Source organism: Anas acuta, chromosome 8 (assembly GCF_963932015.1).
Source record: "Anas acuta chromosome 8, bAnaAcu1.1, whole genome shotgun sequence".
NCBI classification, from domain to species: Eukaryota; Metazoa; Chordata; class Aves; order Anseriformes; family Anatidae; genus Anas; species Anas acuta.
The window spans coordinates 11738788-11759354 of NC_088986.1; the positions used below are offsets into that span (position 1 = coordinate 11738788).

At 39.9% G+C, this 20567-nt stretch overlaps 1 protein-coding gene across 5 annotated transcripts in view; it reads left to right on the forward strand.

Moving 5' to 3' along the window:
* ST6GALNAC3 (ST6 N-acetylgalactosaminide alpha-2,6-sialyltransferase 3) overlaps positions 1–20567 on the forward strand; it is a 236740-nt gene that overhangs the window by 29534 nt on the left and 186639 nt on the right. Inside the window, exon 1 of one of the 5 annotated variants that reach the window (XM_068691195.1) lies at positions 5311–5327. The exons of the other annotated variants lie outside the window; for them this stretch is intronic. The gene's annotated coding sequence lies outside the window, so the exon portion shown is untranslated. Of the gene's footprint in view, positions 1–5310; positions 5328–20567 lie in introns of those variants that run through there. 5 annotated transcript variants of the gene reach the window in all.

The following is a 20567-nucleotide window of genomic DNA, read 5'->3' on the forward strand; positions in this document are numbered from 1 at the left end:
TTTGTTGCCTGTAACAGAAATGGTAGGATAACATTGTTCCACTCTTTCTCTTTAGCAGATGTAAGATTGTTTTAACCTTGTATCAAAATAGTAATAGCCAACTATAATATGTGAACTATGCCTTAAAAAAAAAATAATAAAAAAAATCCTTGAGGCTTTTTCATCCAAAAGAAATAGGAAGAATTGCTATGCTTACATGCTAGTACTACCATTGCTTTACCTCGCCTCGTGCTCTGATTAAAACCCAATTCTTGTTTGTGTGCTTCCTCGTACCTCTGAAGATGGGGGGAAACCGAAGTGAGATTACAAGATTCATATTGAATCGTGTGTGGTATTCAAGGTGACTGGAAAGGACAGTTATTTTGTATGTTTCTGGGACTACTAGACAAACAGGATAGAGAGGAATATAATTAGTAGCCAGCTTGCTGCCTAGATGCTATTTTTCAATAACCTATTATTGAGTAAAAAGTATAAAGTATAAAGTAACTGTGTTTTAATAGGCTTGTTTGCTTTCAGGTCTAAAAACTCTTTATAAATTAGGTAAGAAAGGTATTAAAAACTTCAAAGGATGAGCCTGGTTTTGCTGATCTTGTGTGAGAAGTTCCCTCTTACTGTTCCATTTGTGTGATTGCAGACTATGACAATAACTTAATTAGTGTAATACATGTACACTATTGCTGTGTATATGTAATGTATTTGCTTAATAGTTTTTGTTTTTGTACTTCTATTAGTCATTTATTTGCCACGCAGTCTGTGAGAGAAATGAAATATAGTAAGAGCTGTATCCAAAGCTATGGAAGGAAGTAATTAAGTTTAATTGAAGTCATCTCTTTGAAGTATAATAGCAGATGCAAAGGCCTAATTCAAAGCAGATTTAGGCAACACATGCTTTGAAATGCTAGCTTGCAAATAGACGAGTATTACCATTTTTAAAATTTATGTAAAGCTGTCTCCTGAAACCTTAGTCTGGAGATCAGGTCCAATAATAGACACTTGGGCTAAGTTTTGATGAGGGTTGTTACTTCTGGTTCTTAATATATTACACTATTAGGGGAAAAAAAATCCCGGAAGTGCTGTCCACAACATAACAAACAACTACGATAGAACTGGGAATTAGGTCGGGCTACTTCTTCATCAGCTGTGTTAAGACATCCGTTGGAAATTACAGGAAAATCTATATTAATAATTCTGAAATGTAATTACATTATATTTATCAAATGTTACTTGCAAGAAATTTTATACCTTCTCATCTTCATATTCTAATATTTGTATGGACTTTAAAGGTTCAGTTGTTTTTGTATCAGGACGTGAAATTGAATTTTATGCAATAAATGCAAAAATGTACAGGCTTCTGTTGCATGAGGGACTGATTATGAAATCTGCATTTAAAAACAAACAAACAACAATCAGGTAACAATGTTAGTTTTCACAGCACACATCCTTTATTTCTTTGCAGAACTGATGCAAACAAGAGAACCTTAAACATAAAGATGAAAACTTTTCTTACTCTAGTGCTTCAGAATTGCTGAATAACAGAATATTTTATATATATATATATATATATTTATATATAAAAAATGTTAACTTTCACCTGCACAATGATATTAAATAAAAAAATTTTCAAATACCTCAGTTAACTGCTCTATCCAATTCCAGAGAGGCTGGGTGTGAGTCTATCCTTCCCTTCCCAGACCCATGAAGGGGGAAAGACATAGGAGTTACAGCTGTGGAAGGCAACTGTCCCTCTGTGGATTTGGCTGGTGGTGGAATTACTGATGGGCAGAGTCTGGTGGTAGCAATGCAGAGGAAAGCAGGGTCTGTCTCTGGCCCCGTATGGATGGGCACATAGACTTCTCCAGCACTGAAGTAGTAAAATATATTTATGGACAGATTAGAAGATGCTGTATATTATTGCTTTTTTTCTGTCTACCATTAGGAAGAAGTAACAGACTAGTAGACTAGGCTTTTCTGTGTCTTAATTTCATTGCTGCTACTAAAGCACTAAATAAATGTGGTAAGTAGAATAAGATTTACTGCAGAACTGTGAGAGGGACTGCATTTTAAATGTTTTCTTGGGTTTAATTTGTATTTTAGACTGGCGATTCATACTGCGGGTGGGGATTTTATGGCAATGTATGCATAATACAGTAGGCTGTATCACCAGGTGTTCCTGATGTCCTTCTGAGAGGAAGGCAAAGCTTGGTGTTTTTTTTTTTTTTTTTTTTTTTTTCTATTACACTAGATTTTTGTGTGTGCTGATAGACAAAAAACAAACAAAACAAAAACAAAACAGATACAAACAATTGTTTTTCTTGCTCTGCTGAGAGAAACATTGTTCCTTGAAAGCCAGCTGCAGGAGGGCTGGAGGGGTGACATAAAATGGCTGCCGCCCAGGCTAGGCGTGGTAGTGCTGGCTGCCTACGGGAGCAGGACCATGGGGGTACTGGCATTTTTCTGAAAGCCAACAGTGGATTGCACCTGGCTGGATTGTGGAGATGAGGTGCCTGAAGATGTTTCTTGTAATGACAGCCTGTCATCTGGCTTAATTGGGGCCTGTTTTCAAAAAAGACCTCTGTGGGGATTTTCAAAGCTTTTCTCTGGTAAATATAGGCACCCAGTGGACATTAGGCCTTGGTCCTGTTTTTTCTCTGTTGCAGGCTAAGAGTTATTGAAGTGTGACAAGTAAGACAGAAAAGTGTTGTTGAATGGACTTGTGAGCATGTTTACCTCTGTGATCGTTGCCTAGAACAAGAAGCAAATATGTCCGTGTGTGTGGGAAGCTGGTGTGCGTATGCATTCTCTCTACAGAAAAAGCATAATTAAAAGCAAAAAATCCTGAAATCTGAGGTTTCTCCTTTGAGAAGAACAGTGGAAGGCCGGTAACCACCAACTAATGCATGTGCAAGTTTTTAGAAAAGAAAAATGTTACGAGAAGAGTCTGAGGGAGCTGGGCTTGCTAGGCCTGGAAAAGACTTGAGCAGTAGCTACTAGCGGTCTTCTGCTACCTCCAGCGTAGGGAAGATGGAGGTGGGCTCTTCACAGAGATGCACTCTGTGGAAAGAGTCAGCAGCCACAACTTGAAGCAAGAACAGTTCCAAAGAAACATAAGGAGAAAAAAATCCCACAAAGACTGGAATAACACTGGTACAGAGGCTTGGCATATCCACCCTTGGAAACTTTCAAAACTGACCAGGCCGAGGCCTGAGGCAGTGTGAGGTAAGTGACTAAAGTTAGGCCTACTTTAGGCAAGGAGTTGGACTAAGTTATCTCTAGAGGTCAGGTCTCCAAGTCTTAATTATTCTGTTAACGATTTCTACAATGCTGCTGCTATTGATAATGTTAATTATAGTACACCATATGTAGCAGGTTTATTGAAACATGTCTAATAGCTGTGTCAACAGAACCATCCTCAGCTATGTGCAGGTCAAACACTTTGCTTCTCTCTCTAGTCTTGCTAAGTTGGTGTACTGGAGGTGATACCTCCAGAAGGTGAAAACCATAAAGAGTTTGTTTCTACTCAGAGTACATTGAAGAGCTGGAAATGGCGGCCCTTCAGATGAGGTGGAGGATTCTTTTACCAATTGGCTGAGGGGATGAATAAATTACTGTCTAGTAGTCCTGAATGTGGTGTTCGTGATCCTTTATTAAGGCCACTGCAATTAAATACAGGCTTTTATTGAAAGGAATTGCACTTTGCAATACTTGTAAGAGATCCTGAAGAATTGTATTTGGCAGCAAACTTTAACGTGGCAGATCTATGTATTTAGTTGTCCTATAGCTTTTTTTCTTTTTTCCATGCAAAAGGCACTTCAGTAAAAAAAAAATAATAAATAAATCTGAAGTGGTGGAATGTAACTGCTTTTGCCGCATATTTTCAGCTAGACAGAAAAACCTGGCTAAACCAATAGGGTGTTGTAACTAGGTAATCTTTAAGGTCCCTTCCAACCTAAACCATTCAGATTCCATAAGTCTGCTGTAATTTGATGGTATGTGAGAGTGCAAGTGCAAAAGTCCATCTTTCAGCTTTTTTCTGCAGTTTGCTGATTCATCTGGCCTTTTTTTCCCAAAGGCCCTATTTAAAACCCATATTCAGGGTTATTATCACTTTCACTAAGAGAATAAGCTTTATATAATTATACAAGAGAGACTGATCTGGAATGAGGTTTATAGCTTGCTACTAGTATGAAAATTCTTCTTTACAAATTTATTTTTTTAATTAAGGATAAGTGAAGGAATGTTTGATACATATGCCCTTATTACAGCTACGTAAAGTGAACAGAAGTGATGTATTCCAGCTGTTTCTGCTGAAATCCTGTCTTGAACAACAACCTTTTCTTGTTGCTCAAGGGCTATAGTGTAGGCACAGAAAATGTTGAGTTTTGCCCAACCAAATTGTGTATGGTTAGACTGCTACTTGAATTTCACACCATTATTTTTACTGGAATGCTAGAGCATAAAATGTAGTTTATGGGCGGTGTCTGCTAGATATACAGAAACCTAATCCTATAGGATTCAGGGGAGGTAAGGAAAATTGTTTTGCTTTGTTCTCATTACCTTATGTTTTTGTGAGGATTATGGTGCTAATGTATTGTCAAACATTCACAACCTCCATACTCCCCAGCCCATTCTGCCATTTAACTTACCATAGCTTAAAATCAACAGCCTGCTAAAACACTTCCTGGTAAGCGTCATTCTAGAATGCTTGTAGGAAACAAAGGTCAATCCACTGGTGCCTGTACACTGAATGCATTCTAACATTATGGTCACAGATCTTTGCTTTAGTGTGGCTTTGGTCCTCCTGCTAGCTGTGCTTACTTGTCATCCAGGAAGATTCAAATGATTTTATGCCTTAACACCCTGCCATGATCTTCACCTTGAATCTAAAAGCTGAAACAACTAAAACAGTCCAGGTTCCCAGTCAAATTGCGTATTAATAGTGGGTGTCATATGCTTCGCATCTAGAAGGACAGACTTCACCTAACAGATTTATGATACTCTGACTCCTGAACTAAACTGGAGTCTTTTTCTGGTACAAAGATGGAAACAAAACATAGCTTACTGCAAGCATGCCGCAGAGTGGATTTTACATTACTAGGAATGTTATTGTAGGTCTGCTATCATTGGCAAATAAGCACATCTTTAAATAGCTGCTGACAAGACTGGATTGGAGCGTATGTGTTTTTGTATGCACATTCACGTTCAGGTGGACAGAGGATAAAGGCAAATATGACTGCTGATTTTGTATCTCATCCTGTCTTTCTTGATGTAGTTTCTGGCTTTTCAAGACTTCTTCCAGCTCCAAAACGTTATTTCTTAGACACTGTAAGGTATGAATATAGTATTTTTAGTATATTGTGGGTTAGTTTGAGACAGACTGGAGGACATTAGTAGATTATTGTGCATGACTCGAGTAGTTTCATTTTCAGTTATTCAGACCTCCATATACAATAGGAACAAAACATTCTGGCTTTTCCAACTGAGATGTGTGTATGGAATCTGTAAATAAACAGTCCTTTCTGTTAGCGTGTAGTTTTGGTTGGTGTTACCAACCTTCAAAGATCAGAATTTTTCAGGTTAGGTTTAAGGCAAAACTGCCTGTTGGATTCTATCCTCCAGACCTATAATCAGAGAATTTGATACTGGCTTGCCTCTTGCAAAAATCTTTTAATAGCTCCTTTTAATAAAGAATATACACTAAGGCTAACTGTAACAACTCTGCCTTTAATACACACCTGCATTGAACAATTACTGTTGTATTTTTCAACACCCTCTCGTATTTTAAGGGATAATAACTTAACAGAAGTCAGCCAAAATAATAAGCGGAGACTGAACATAAGCCAGAATAATGTTCTGTCTTAAATCCAGTTTGTTTTCTTGCTTGGCTTCATCCAAGCAAAACAACAGTGTGGTGTAATTTGCCAAATGGTTGTATCAAGTTTACATCTACCTTGGCTATCACGAAGGGGTCTTCCTGAATTATCTGCTAACTTCTTAGCCATCTAGTTAAGTCTGGTATCTAAGAAAACAGGATGCTGCAGGTGTTTTATCATTTTTTTTTTCTAATGGAAAGAGGTATTGTTTTCATAGCAGATAGCTCAGCAACAACAAAGTTCTGAGCAGATGGAAGAGCTTGAAGTTCTAGTTTCTTTTAATTTGAATTTTTCTTGTTTAGGCTTTTGCATATTTCTCTATAACTTGTACAAGGTCAGCTCTGACTGTACTCAAATGGGATTAATTAGCCTGCTCTCTGTGGGGCTTGACCTGTAACTGCTGAAGAAAGGATCTAATTTCTTGCAGAATAAGCAATGTTTTTTTTACAGGAGTGTTGTAACAGAGCAGTCATTTTGTTTTTTAATAAATATATTGTTGTTCTGATTACAATTACTCAAGAACTGCTAAGGCATCAGAATTTTTTTCCTGTGTCCATGGGTTTCCAGGACAAATATATGGATTTTATTAGTTTCGGTGATGAGACTGAAACTGTTCTGGTCTTGATGTAGGGAATGTGTTCTGGTCATGGTGTAGGGGACTGGTTTTGCTTTAACCATTTTACTAGCTGTACTGGAGTCTGAAGCCATTTTATGTTGTTGCGTTGCTAACATAAAACACATTTAAAAATTTAACAGTTAAAAACTTTACTGAAATGGGGGAAAAAAAGAGAATGATACTGGGACAGGAGAAAACACGAGAGGTATTTTAAGCAGTCACGTATCACCCTGCAGAGGTGTTACAAACAATCTTGGGTGCTTCAGTAAACCAGAACACATTTCCATATTATAAATGGTGCAGCACTAAATTCCTTAAAAATGTAGAAAAACTTGTGGTGTTTTACATATTTTATCTGCATAGCAATAATCAAATTCCTGGATGAAGTAGTACAACTTCATTACTATCAGCAAGGGTTCACTGGAGTAAGAAAGAACTAAATCAAATCCCACAGAGCTCCTGTCAATGTAAAGTAACAAGCTAATGCTTTGCACAGTACTCCAAAGAAAAAGGCAGAGCTTAATTGAAATCAGATGGAGTGACAAAGCTATATCCCCAAGCCAAAGTGAGCAGTGGTCAGTAGGATTCATGAATGTTCATGAAAAAGCAATAGTTTGCTGAAACTCTACATGGGTTTGGTATGTATTTAAAAAAAAAAAAAAAAATAGGTCAGGAAACATTGTAGTGGCTGCATCTTCATTTTTGTTTTTGATTTGGGACATGAATGAGATTGGAATAAAGAAGAATCAACTCTTACCTGCAAAACATGTTCTTATGAAATAGAGAAAAGATGCCTTGATGAAGAAAAATGTTTTCCTGCTTAACTTTTTAAGCTGTTTGAAGAAGTTGGGATCTTGATCTGCTAATTGTAATGTAAGTGTCCTGCTTGAAGGAACTGCACCAGCTGCCTTTCTCATACAGAGTCCAAGACTCTCTGCTCACTGCTAGGGCAGAAATACATGGTGTAAACAAGAAAGTAAGGTAAACTTTGAAAATCTGTGATTCTAGCAAGTCTTAATGTTAGTTCAAAAATTCAAAGACCTGTAACAATCAGCCCCTTTAGAGGATGACTTAGAGGATCATTCCAGGACCAAAGAAAGCAGGGATTTTACTCTGCAAGTCCCCAAGGGCATGTTGCTCATGTATTGTTTGTGTTCCTCCTCTTCCATTCTGGTAGATACCAAATGTTTGCCCTCTAACTGTTTTCTGTCTGAGCTCCAGGTAGCCCATACACTGTTAATACGTTCACCATAATCTATGAAGTAGTTACTGCATAGAAGATCAGTACTATTTGAGCAGCTGTGAAAATGTGCTCTGAGGGCTGCATAACTTGGAATAAATGTTTCACTAAACTTGTTATGAATGATGTATTTAACTACTAGAGCAAGTCAATAATATTTAGAATTAATTTAGTGTTCTTTTTATTATTAAAGTTTGCTTGCTTCCGTGGTGAATAGTCTAGTAAGCATGTGGTGCTATAGAAATATGATATGGTCTGAGTGCTTTATTAAATACCTAGTCAATAACTGCATTTACCAAATGAACTTAATTTATTGCATTTATCTTTTTCTGAGGAGTTCACAGTTCATTACAAATGATTTATTGAACACACGTAAACCAGTTTAGTAAGCTGTGTTCTGTCTTGAGTGAATGCATTGCTTGTAGTATTGCTAGTGTTTTATAAATCTTAAGCAGTGTTTTAAGTTTCTGAAACATCTGAAAACGGTGATGTATGCATAGTTAGAAGTCTTCATAGATGATCTTTAAAACATTAGATTCCACCTGTAGCATATGGTGCTTCACACTTATTGGTAAAAGTAGTACGTGGGGATTTGTCCCATATCCTGGGGTATTGTTTTTTTAAGCAGCAGCAGCGAATGCAACACTGCACGAGGAAAAGACAACTATAAAGCCTACTTCAAAGGAGCCATCCACCTAGGAAGTCCTGACTTACTTTCTGTCCTAAGAGATTAATCGCAGTATGGGGTGCTTGACTGAAGGGGTTTGGAGGTGGGTTGCTACCTCTCTCTGAGAGTCACAGAATCAGTCGTTCCCTTTTTCATTTTTGTGTGATATGTCTGTCAGCAAAGAAAACAGTCCCTCTGCCTTAGTGGCTGGAGTGATCTGTAGTTAGAAAAAAAAATAAAAGTAGGGCATATGCCTATATTAAAGCTGACTTTCATGGGTGTTGCTAATGTTTTTAGTATCTGCGCTGTGAATAACAAAGCTATTCTGTTTGGTAGAGTTTCAGCAGCAAAGAGAATGGGAACCTTTATCAGTGAAACTACCTCTAGACACTCAGAAACATAGGGGGGAAAATGGGACTGGGAGCTGCCTGGGGACTGTTTTGAGCCAAAGTCTTTTACTCATTTCCAGCATTCATGCTTTTTCACTTCCTTTTCCAACGCTGTCATGAGCTCATGTTCAATTTTTACTTTTCTTGGCCAACCCTCAAACTATTTTGCTCCTCAGCCAGTTGGTCTCAGCACCGTGCCAGCATGCCCTTATCTCACTGTGGGTACTTAACTGGCTCTGATAAAACTCCGCGAACGGGATTTTGTATGTGGGGCTGGCATCTCCAATAGAGCTTGTATGCATACTGTGGATGCAGAAAGCATTTTTGTGGGTGTCATAAAACCCAATGAAAGGCTTTGACTGATTCAAAGATAAGGGATTGCAGAGCTGAGAACATCTTTTTAAGAAGCCTCTAAAAAAAGTGGGATATCTTTTCCATTTTGATTGTTTTTCTGCAAAATGGTGGTATATCACAAATAGTAATGTCAGAGAGCTTAGCTGAAAGTACCTTACGAATGTGCAAGTGCATGTGTATTTTGTTTTTAATCAAAGAATGATGAAAAATTCCTTCACGCTTGAAATATGGAAACAAAAATTGTCAAAATAATTTCCCCAAGACTCTATCTGGGGAGAGCACACAACAAGAAGTGTAATGTTTCCTTTCTTTAAAACTGCATTGAAAGAGAAGAGAGCCAGCAGGCAGCAATGGTTTTGGAAGCATAGTGTCATCGTGTTACTGAGAGAGCATGGAAGAGGTTGCTCCTCCTTTGCAGTCAGACAAAAGTGAAGATGAATGGAACAGAAGAGTTCAGTGCGAAGGGACTCTTCAAAGATCATCAAGTCCAACCACCTGACTGCTTCAGGGCTAACCAAAAGTGAAGCGTATTAATGAGGGCACTATCCAAATGCCTCGATCGCTGACAGGCATGGGGCATCAACCACCTTGCCAGGAAGCCTGTTCCAGTGTCTGACCACCCTCACAGTATAGAATTTTTTCCTAACATTCAGTCTGAACCTCCCCTGGAGCAGCTTTGTGCTGTTCCTGCCCGTTCTGTGCTTGCCTTGGCAGTTTATGCTAGAATATCAAGCCCAGCTGGGCAAGAAGACTCCATTTCTGCACACTATTAGGTGTTCAAAAAGCAGCTTAAAATCCATAGGTTTAAGTAGAATAGTGAGGTATTTGAGACTTTTTGCCTTCATCCTGTGGTTTCTAAAAAAGACTCAGAGCTGTGTTAACTAAATGCTGTGTGTTGGTAGGAGCTTCTTCAGGAGCTTTTGCTTTCCTTTTTATTGTTCTTTTGTTTTGCATTTCCCATTGCCCAGTTAGGCTGTTGCTCTTCAACATTGTGAGTTTTTCGCAGCCTTTGTTAAACTAATGATTTGGTCTGTGAAGCCCTGAAATCTATGCACAGAAAACAAAAGGCTTGGGGCTTAATTTTTTTCCCCTCTAAGTTAATGAGTTAACACAAGCATGAAGGAGGAATACGTTACCTTGCACGCACTTCTGAATTCTGGTTTAGCTGCACTACATCATGGCCTGTTCTCTTTGTAGCTTTTTAAGAACATGGGAAATTATTAGACCTGTTGCTGTCTTTATTAGTCATAATTTGAATTAATCTGTGACATCCTTCTCCACTTCTGGTACACTAAAACTGTACAGGCTTAAAGAGAATCTGATACCATGTCTGGTTCTGTATATATAAGGCTGGATTCTTCTGTCCTGAATCCCTTTCTTGTGTCCCCCCCTGCAACCTGGAGGCTCTGTGAGGTGACCTGGGTGCATTCAGAGCCTTTAGGAACCCTTCCTAGATTCCAGCATTTCAATTAGCGACTGAATAGCTCAGTAATTTGGCTTGTTAAGGTCTGAAATTAATTCTGCCTCTTCTCCTCCAAGCTATTTTCTACCGCTGTTAGCAAAATCTGCTTTCTCCCTGATTCAGCAAATGGATATGCAAAACACTGAAATAATTTTCTTTTTGGACAGTGACAAGACAAATACTGTGAAACATCCATTGGCCGTGACAAGTATGGGCTTAAGCCAGAGCTCACAAAAATCGATGGAAAGAATCTCATTGACTGGACTGGATCTGAACTCGATCCTCCTGCTAGCAGAAAAGGGAATGAAATCACTGGGATAAGAAGTCATGCATGTCTGATATTGCGTGAAAAAATATTTCTGCCTAATATATTAGGATATTTGTCAGTTTGTGTTATCAGCAGTGTCAATGCTACTGTGTGCGCACCATTCTTCTCAATGCATTGATGTGATTTGTGATGCTTTACGTTAGACTTAGCCTTGTGCATTAGATTAATTTATTTGCATCCATTTCAGGAGCCTCTGATCCTTGTTTTATGCTCCTGCCTTGCTTTCTCCCTCCTGTATATGACTGTGTGGTATTGACAAATGTAACAATAACATTCCCATTTGCTACAGACCTATCTTTCTTGAAACTGTTCTCACTTTTCCATTTGATTTTTCAGTCACCTTGCTCTTCTCAGTGGATCTGTTTTGTGTATAGGTCACCAGACTTCTCCCAAAAAAAAAAAGGCAACAAAAGCTTCCTCCCGCCCCCCCCCCCACTCCCCACAAGGATAAAAAGCCAAATATAAACCTGTCAGTCACCACATGGGAATTAACCAGGTTGGTGATGGCTTGAAGAAAAGGCACTTTGATTCCTGATGACAGATGTGGTGACATCCCGCATGTGAAAGCTCCCGGGCCCCATTCCATACAGTATAATAAAATCTACGCTGTCCCCATCTGTCCAGTGTCTAGTAGACTTGTGCGCATGTCATGACAGCTTCCATTCTGCTTTTGAACGGCCCAGAAGAAGGCTGGCAGTGGCATTGGTCTTTTGGGGCTATGTAGGACATGTCTCATAGCAACTACAGTCACAGGCTTTTTTTTCCCCCCTCATCCCAGTCATCTGTCAGCCGTTTTTGGCAGACTGTCTTGGAGTCTTGATACCAGATAATGGATGGAAAGAGTTGCAGGTACAGTGGGGGGAGCAGACTTATTTTTTCCTTATTTGTGAACCTGCTTCTGTCACTCTTGCATCCATTGCTGTCAGCAGAACTGGAGTCCAGGTCCTGAATCTTACAACTGAGGAATATTGACCGAAAAGGCTAATCGGTTCCAGTGTCTGCTCTACGGATGTTTTTTCTTGTGGCTTGCTGCTATCCTTCCCCTGGGAGTCAGGTTAGAGGCATAAGGAGGTGCCTGACTTAGTGGCGATCCCGACCCAGCATGAGCTGTTAATCAGCAGCTGAAGAGGAGCCACATCCAGATTGCTGCCAGATGTTTGTCTCTGCACAGATTTTCAAGCTGTGAAGCCGGGCCCCTGCCAGCACTGATAATGCTAGGCATAAAATATTGGAGATGGCATCATGTGGCCCAAAGGCTAACATTTCAAAAAAAAGCTTGTCAGGCACAGGATTTAAAGAATTCTTGAAGGATTGCTAGGGCTAAGTCTCTTTTTTTGAAAAGGGATTTAAGCATTTGGGCACACAACAAGAAATGTACTTGGTGCCTGATTTCTGCTTCTTTGATATTAGTGAGAATTTAGGTCATAGGAGTGTTTGCATTATTTCATAAGGATCCCAAGGCTTCTGAGTTGCTTTTTTAAGTATCTTACCTGATGTGGTGTTTATTTTGAGTGAGATAGTTTACAGATACTCATAGATAAGACAAAATGTTTTACAGATGCTACGTGGGGTGTGAGCCCTCCCATCCCCACCTCTGTGCAGGTGCTTTAGGATTACCAGCACAGTATCGATCCCTTTCACTGTAAGCATTTCCAGACCTTTGCTCCCTCAGCACGATGCTCTGATCCTAATGAGGACTTCTGAATATCATTGTAGTAATAAAGATGTAAATGATACTACTACAAACCAGAGACTGGCAGCGATAGGTGAGACCAAAGCCCACGTGACAGAAGCAAAAGATCAGAGCAAGCCTCAGATGATGCTCCCTTGTTGTCTTCCATCTCCCTGCAGAGCAGGGAGAGGTCTGTAGTTATGTGTAATGAAGCTCTTTGACCAAAAAGACTTGGGAGTTTGGAAATGCAGATTCAGCTGGTTTCTGATTGTGAAGGCACTGCTGTAGCATTCAGTATGAGTAAATATGGCATTCAAGTGGATATCATCTCTAAATGTTATATAGATCTCTTAGGTTTAAAGAGGTCACTGCTCTTTGAAGCTACAAATACGACTACTAGAGACTTGAAGTTTTGTAGCTATCTTAATAAAATATGTTTTCATTATTGAGTGTTACACTGGGAGGCAGAAATTCTTCCATTTCATCCTGTATGCAGGTTGTTTTCCCACATGTGATCCACCGTGCTTGTATTCACTTTCCTTGCCTTTTAAAAAATGAAAATACCATTTAAAGAATAGTATTCTTTGTGAGAACTAATCAGCCAGTATTTTGTAAACATGGGAAAGTATGCCTTAAGTAATCTTGTTCTTACTATTTTTTTGGTTTTGAATGTTAGTGTTTTTAACAATGCTGTGTGTTTAAACTATGCATGTGCATGCCTGCGTTCAGGAGACCTTTCAGTAAATAGACCACTGCGGAGCTGCTGAATTGCACTTCAGTACCGGCGAGCACTTTAGAAATCATTTCTCGAAGTTACTTCCCTATTGAGCTCTTTAACAAGGAGTGTCCACAACCTTGAAGCAGTCTCTTCAAGTCCCTTTTTAGCTGGGAAGATGAAATTGTGATGTCTAACTGTTTAGATGCTTTAGTGCTGGACATAATAAATAAAGAGAGAAACATCAATATCTGTTGTCTGTTAGCAGTGGTTCATAGCCTCCTGTTGTCTAGAAAATATATTTATACTTTCTCATCCTTTAAAGTATGTCTTTGACCTCTTTCTAAGTATTCTGAAACTGTAAGGTTTATGGACAGCACCGACATCATTGGGTATATAAGGAAAATGAATCTGTTCTGCTATGAAATCAATCTTTGGTACTATACCCACTAGTTTTGGGTCACGTCTATGGTGGAAGAGGTTTATTGATGAGAAATACAGCACAGAAGCAAGGATGGCATGAGTGCCTGTGAAATAATGCAGAAAGGCTGTCGTTAACTGAGCAGGTCAGTCTGTTTGAAGGTCCCTTGTCCACACCATGTTTTCTGTTCCATTTTCATAACCCTGTATAGCTGTGTATTTACTATAAAGCAAGGGCAAGTTTGGCTTAATTAAAACAGCTGAAGATGAAGGAGAGGTATCTTCTGTTCCCATCTCTGTAGATGGGGTCAAGTGATTTGACCTTTCTTAGTCTCAAAATTTCTATTTTCTGTCCTTGCTAGAGGACAATGCTGAGCTGAAGAAAACAACCAAAAACCAAACGACTAAAAATGCCCCCAACCTGTTTTAGAAAAACATTGATAGAATAGGGCAAGATTAGTGCAAAGTAATAACTTCTTCCCTTCTTGCTTTTGAGGAGGCTGAAGATCCTTTTCACAGAAGTACATACAGACTGGGACACTTTTTTAAAGTATGAAACACATCACAGTCTTTCCTATAACTTATGTCTCTAAACATTGCATTGCAAGGCATGACCTAGATTTCTCCTTTCTTCCCTACTCCAAAGGGTTTCCCAGCTGAAAATAAAATAAGGGTTCAAGAAAAGCTGCCCTTTAACCTGCCTCTGTGATGCTCCTCACTTTTGGAGTTGCTCTGAAGGTGTCACAGGTCTGATAAGGAACAGTCGTCATGAGTCTGCTTCATGCTATAAAGAAACAGAAGGAGCACAACAAGAGTGTGTCCCCCAAGACAAACAAACAAACAAAAAAAAAACCACAACACAAACAGTGAACTCTAACTTCTAGGTTTGGAGTGGGGGGATGCCCGTATGGTGTTGAAGAATTGTTAAAGGGCTGTGGGTCATAATTGGGATTTTCAGTTTCCTCATTCACGTTCTAGGATAGGGACCTTGCAGGTGCTCAAAGCACGAGCAGAACTTGAGGGAAGCCCCGACTCACACAGCTGTGATCAGCACAGGGCTTGTGCTGCCCATGCAGCATCGTGGGGCAGCAGGGGCCTTGTGCGCAGAGAAGCTGAGCAGAGCCTGCTCCGAGTGGCTCCACAGAGCATGCTGCAATCCCTTACATGACACAGCTGGAAGTGGAAGGCTTTGCATTCCTGCTGCAGCAGGAAGGGAAATGAAGTAACGTGTATTCCTTTCGCTTACGGTAGAGTGTCTTAACCAGAAGTGATCTTAGACTTGCAAGTTGTTTTGTAAGGCTAGGGGAGACTGTCTGTCACAGCAACCCTTTTTTGTTCTACTAGGAGAGATCTCCTAACACTTCAATAGAATTCAACCCAATATTTTAATCTTGAGACGATGTCAAAGAAGGCCTTGGTGAAGCCTGTGGTCGCTGCAAAAAACACTTACTTTTAGTTCCAAGATGGCTGCATTTATTTCTTTTTTTCTGCAAAGCCTCGTTTCTGTTGTTTCAAGGCAAGCTCTCTAAAATAGTTTGCTACACTTAGGATTTGGAAGGGGGGTTATTTTCCAGATAACTTGTTTTTCCACTTGGCAGCTTTAACGTGACCTTTGTCCTACCAGATCTGCAGCTTTTCCACAATTCCTTACAATTGAGTGTTTCATTCTTTGGAGCCTTCTGACTCCCATTCAGTTTTACTGACCTACATTTTGCTGGTTGGGATTGATTGCCGGGATGATCTAAGCTGCTGTCTGCTAAAGCCTTAAATTCCCCGATTTGAATAAAGGGAAAATTATTTCTTAACTCCTTGTTTAGAGTGATGTCAGGAGAGACAAATTCAAGTGACTTTTAACATCAGTCTTCCTTTCTGGTGAAGTGATCCAGCTTGGATCTTGCTTAGAAAACAGACAAATAGAAGTGTAAATTGAATTTGCTGAGGCAGCAGACCTACAAGAGATGTGACAGCTCAGTGCCTTGTGCTGCGAGAGACCTGAGGCCAGGGAAATTGTTCTTCAGGCGATTGGGATGTTAGCGGGTGACAGTGGCGCTGCAGGGCTTTAAAAACGGTAGAGGAAAACGCAGTGGGTGCTGGTTGCAGCGTGCTGTCTGTCAATCCCCTAAGTCCCGGAGGAATGTTTTGGGGGATCTGGAGATGTTCCAGAAGTGCTGTGTGTTGGAAAGCGATTCCTCCGCCCTCCTTTTGATACAGCGGGAGCTGTGAGGGGAATGCAAACTCTCAGCAGCTGAAGCTGACAGCGACAAGCTGCTGTCTGCTGGAAACCCCCTGCTTTTCTTGCTTTGGGGGGGGATGTTGCTGGGTTTTGTTTTGTTTCCTGGTGTTTGTCCTTTGTCTCACTCTGTAAGCAAAAGCAGGAAGCCATTTTCTGAGGCATGTTAAAATATTGCTATGGCTCTCAGGTGACTAAATACCTCTGCAAATAAATGTGAAAGTTCTGGGGATGTGATTTACTGTTTTGTAAATGGATTGAATTTCTGCCTTGTGGAAAAAAGCGAGACAATAAATTATAAATTCACTAATAAAAAGTGAAGTTTTGCTGTTTCTGTCAAAAATAATTTACATATGCTATTATTTGTCTCTGTGTTCACATAAGGAACACTAAATGTAAATATTACCATGGTCTGGAGAAGAAGCATGTGGTAGAGGAGGAAGGATGTGTGTATGAAAGAAATATATTTGAGCCCATTGCCTGATCCCAGCCCACCTGTGTCTGACACACAGTGCTGAGGAAGGACCTGGGTAGGGAGAAAAGATTGTTCATGGGTTAACATGTGTTCATGAGGAACTGTTCCTTTGCAGGATGAGGGGAATGTCTTAGTGCCTTGGCTTATGGCCAGCATTGCCAGCACTTAGAAAACTTCATTAAATCTTTGTCTTATGAAAGCAGGACTTTGTTGGAAAGGTAGTGAGTAGGCCTGGTATATGGAGACACTTGTAAAACGGATATTGCTTTTTGTAATAGATAGTTCTTAATGCACATTGGTATTTACACATAGCTTTATTCTCTGGGCACCCCACTGGTGAAAGACATGCCGATATAGCAACATATTCTGGGGAAACTCTGAGTTATTTTCATTAGATCCAGTCTGTGTGGTAATTCTGATCTTGGCCTGGCTTTGTTATCGTTTCACAAACACGAATGTTGACAGTCACGGAATTTGCATTTTCTTTTAGCCTTTTGTAACCCTTTGCCTATGCTCCGCAGCACGAGAGCACGTTTTCCTCTGCCAAGGAGAATTAAAGTTAAAAGTCCTGATTTTCATATTTGGTTTTATGTCTAGTTTTGCAATTCTTTGTTTTGCATTTTTTAAACTATCTCCTTTAGAAACCACTTTACGCAGAAGGCAACAATAAAGCTAGTTGCCATTGAGGAGGACAGGAGAGGAGGAGATAGAGGACGTTCTAGTTCCTACGTCTTAAGGTTCCTATGCCTTAAGAATTCTCTTTAAGACACAAGGAACAATTGTCACAATGGCCAGTAACATTTCTTGTAACAGTACATTCTCAATCACATCAAGGTTTTTTAGTTTTGTCAACATATACGCAGAACTAATCACATGAAGACTTGCTTTATCTGAGATAGAGCATAATTTTTTAAAATAAGTAAGTCTGCTGGAAAGATCCTAAGCTTACTTCAGGACCCCTTGACATGCCTCTATGTAGGGAAAGATGTCATCAATGCCATAAAGTCTTTTCAATCAAACCTGGTCTCATGGTGCAATTTAGTCTGCTGTTAATAGCATCTGATGTAACAGCATGGTGGCAGGTAAACTTTTGAGTGACATCTGTTCCTAAGGATCCTGTGATTTTGAAGACTTAGACATTTGGATCCTAATTCTACTGTATTTTCAATTGTTTCTCCATTCATATGATAATCAGGCTGCTTAGTTGCTAATTATTATCACTGTTTAAAGAATGCAGAGAGCAAAAGCATGTGTATGGCCAGACGCTTTTAAAGATTTAAGCAGTAAGATGATAAATCTAAAAATTCACAGCCCATCATGTGCTGCATAATGATTAGAAAGCAGCTAAGCCCTTCTTGTCAACCTTTTAACTAAAAGAAGAAAAAGTCTGTGTTTGTAAGCAACATGCTAGCATTTTAACCACGAGATGAATGTCAGCATTTCCATAAATCTCCAATTTAGAAAATTAAAATACTATAGGGACCATAAAGCGCTGAAGCTGATGTCTACTTTCAGTTCTGTGCTGCTGTAGAAGACAGACTGTCAAGGACGTTCAGTTTAATTGCTGGGGAAGGCAAGCACACAATTAAAAGAATGAATAATGTGAGTGGTAAGGGTTTCATGTTCTACGTGGAGTCGACTTGTAAACTCCTTCCCTCTCCCTTTCCTCTTTCATCTTTCTACCTTTGCTTTAGGTCTTTCCATCAGTCTCTCTCCCCACCTGCTCTTACCCACTCTTCCTCGGTAGGTCTGAGTCTGCTCTACTGCAGGTAATTATGGCAGCTGGGACAGGCAACGCACATCTTCCCCAGTGAACCTGGCTTCGCTTGGGCTGCTTGCATTTGTGCCTTTTAATGAGCACCTGTCGATTTGAAATCTGTGGCCTTAGTCAATATGTTACCTTGGGGTGAGTGTCTGTGATGCCTTTCAGTTTTCATCTTCCCCTGTGCCAAACGATGCTTTCCTACTGACACCGCAGCGTAAATAGGCCATTATTTTCTGGAACTTTCCCATTACAAACTGTCTGATTTGAAGATGGACAAGGAAAAGCGAGCTGACTCCTCTGCCTGCTCACCTCTATTCTAGTTATGTTTTTGCAGCTTTTCTCTATCAGCTTAAAAGTGTTGGTTCATACTTATTATTTTTGTTAGTCTGCTGTGTGCGAGTGTTTCAGCCTGGAGGAAGTATGATTCCCGCAGAGCTGAGCAAAGAAGCATTGGAGGAAACTGCATTTATGAGACAAGATAGGGAATAGATTATTCTGCCCCGATTTGACTTTGGCTTTCCCTGCTTGTGTGTCCATGAAAATAAAAATCCAGTGAAACAGGCTGGAAGAAAAAAATTAAATGTCAGAATCAGGTGAAGTTAAGAGGTGATAAGAAAGAATGTAATTATGTTGTTGCCGACTTTAAAACATGTTACGTGCCTCACCATCGCAGAGTAGTAATATCAGTTTTCACACAAGAGGGCACTCTTGGAATTTTAAAAGATCCTCGGCTCTGGTAGGGCTCTTTATTTTTTAAACATGCATGTATATTTTAATATGCCATTTTCAAAGCTCTCATGATTTTCTAAGGCTCAGTCTGCTGCCTGGAGAAGTGCCCCTTTCCTTCTGTATTTACCTTCACACTGATTAGGACGGACACCTATTCATGTTATACCTTCTAACCACTCAATCCACTGGGTGGGGAGGGATGATTGGCAAGGAATTCGAGCAGTGCAACCAGGAAGATTTTGATAAGAGTTATGTAAATGGCAGGCGATCAGTTCTGTGTTAGATGTGATATTTGAATGCTGTCAGTCAGTGATGTGACCTAGTTGCAGGTTACTGACAAAGCAAATCCTCGTATTGGCGAAGTACTTATTACATTCTCAGTATCTGGAGAAAAGGATCTGCTTTTAGGGTAATGTACAAGGGGGAAGAACACAACTAAAACACAGAATCTCTCCAGAAAATCTCTGTGGGACAGTAGTTTTGCAAGGGATTTTTTATACAGAAAGCAGTGTGTTCAGTTGTGGTCGCTATGTTGGGTACAGTCAAAGAACAGCATAGGAGATGTGGCCGGTAGCTGAAGAACTTGCAATGCACTAATCAAGGATGGTGACAGCTGGGAAAGGTGGAAATGCCATTTCCTGCTGAGTTCATCTCATCTGTCGTCACCTGGGTATGAGGATTTTTGAATGCTCACTGGCCTGGTTACGATTCAGACTGAATACCATAAAGCTCAAAGGCTGTGTAGGTCATTGGCATGGCCCGTTGATATGTTCTTTGGCACACAGACTGGGTTTTATGTTGGTGAGAGAAGGTCCAGCTTTCTGGGACGGTACATATATTAAATTTGGTTCTGGCTTTTTGGAGCTTATGGGATTGGGTTCTTCCACTGTCCTGAACTGCAACGTTTTTTTTCAGGAGTTTCTTATCTCCTACAGTTTGCAAAGGGAGAACGCTTACTATATGACATACAAACCAGACTAAATCACGTTAATGGATTTGTTTTGGCATGCAATATTCTGGGTTCCTTGTGAGTGTCGAGGCAGGCAGTGTTTTCTCCTACTGCCTCCATATGCAGCTTGGTGCCCTCTCTTTCAGAACAGCAAACTGTGGAGGGCAGCCCTCTCCCATATCCTCACTTTACCTTCTGACTGAGTTATTCTTCCTATTGCAGAATTACCACATAAATAGCCATAAATAATCGCATTACTAGTGCTATAGCTGCATAGTTCTGGTAAGTTTGAGGATATTTTTCAGTGTCTATAAAAATGAATGATTGCTTTTAGTAAGGTATTTAACATTCAACCTCTATTTTTCCCTGGTAATGAATTCTGTGGCCCAGCAAGCTAATGTGTTAAAGAGTATTTGCTGTTAATTCACTTGCTTTGCTTCTTATCTTCTGTCTTTCAGAATCAGTGACTACTCTTCTTCTATTCCCACACTTACAGGTCTGGAAAGGACTTGTCATCACCTCTGTGATCCTTGCCCTAGGGCACGGTCAGCTATATTGGTCATCTTGGACAGGTGATTGTCTAACTAGTTTTGGACACCTTCAATAAGGCAGACTTTGCAGGCTAAACTTCATTACTCTTAGAAAATGCTGCCCTTGTCAGTCTTGCTGACAACCTTTTAAGTATT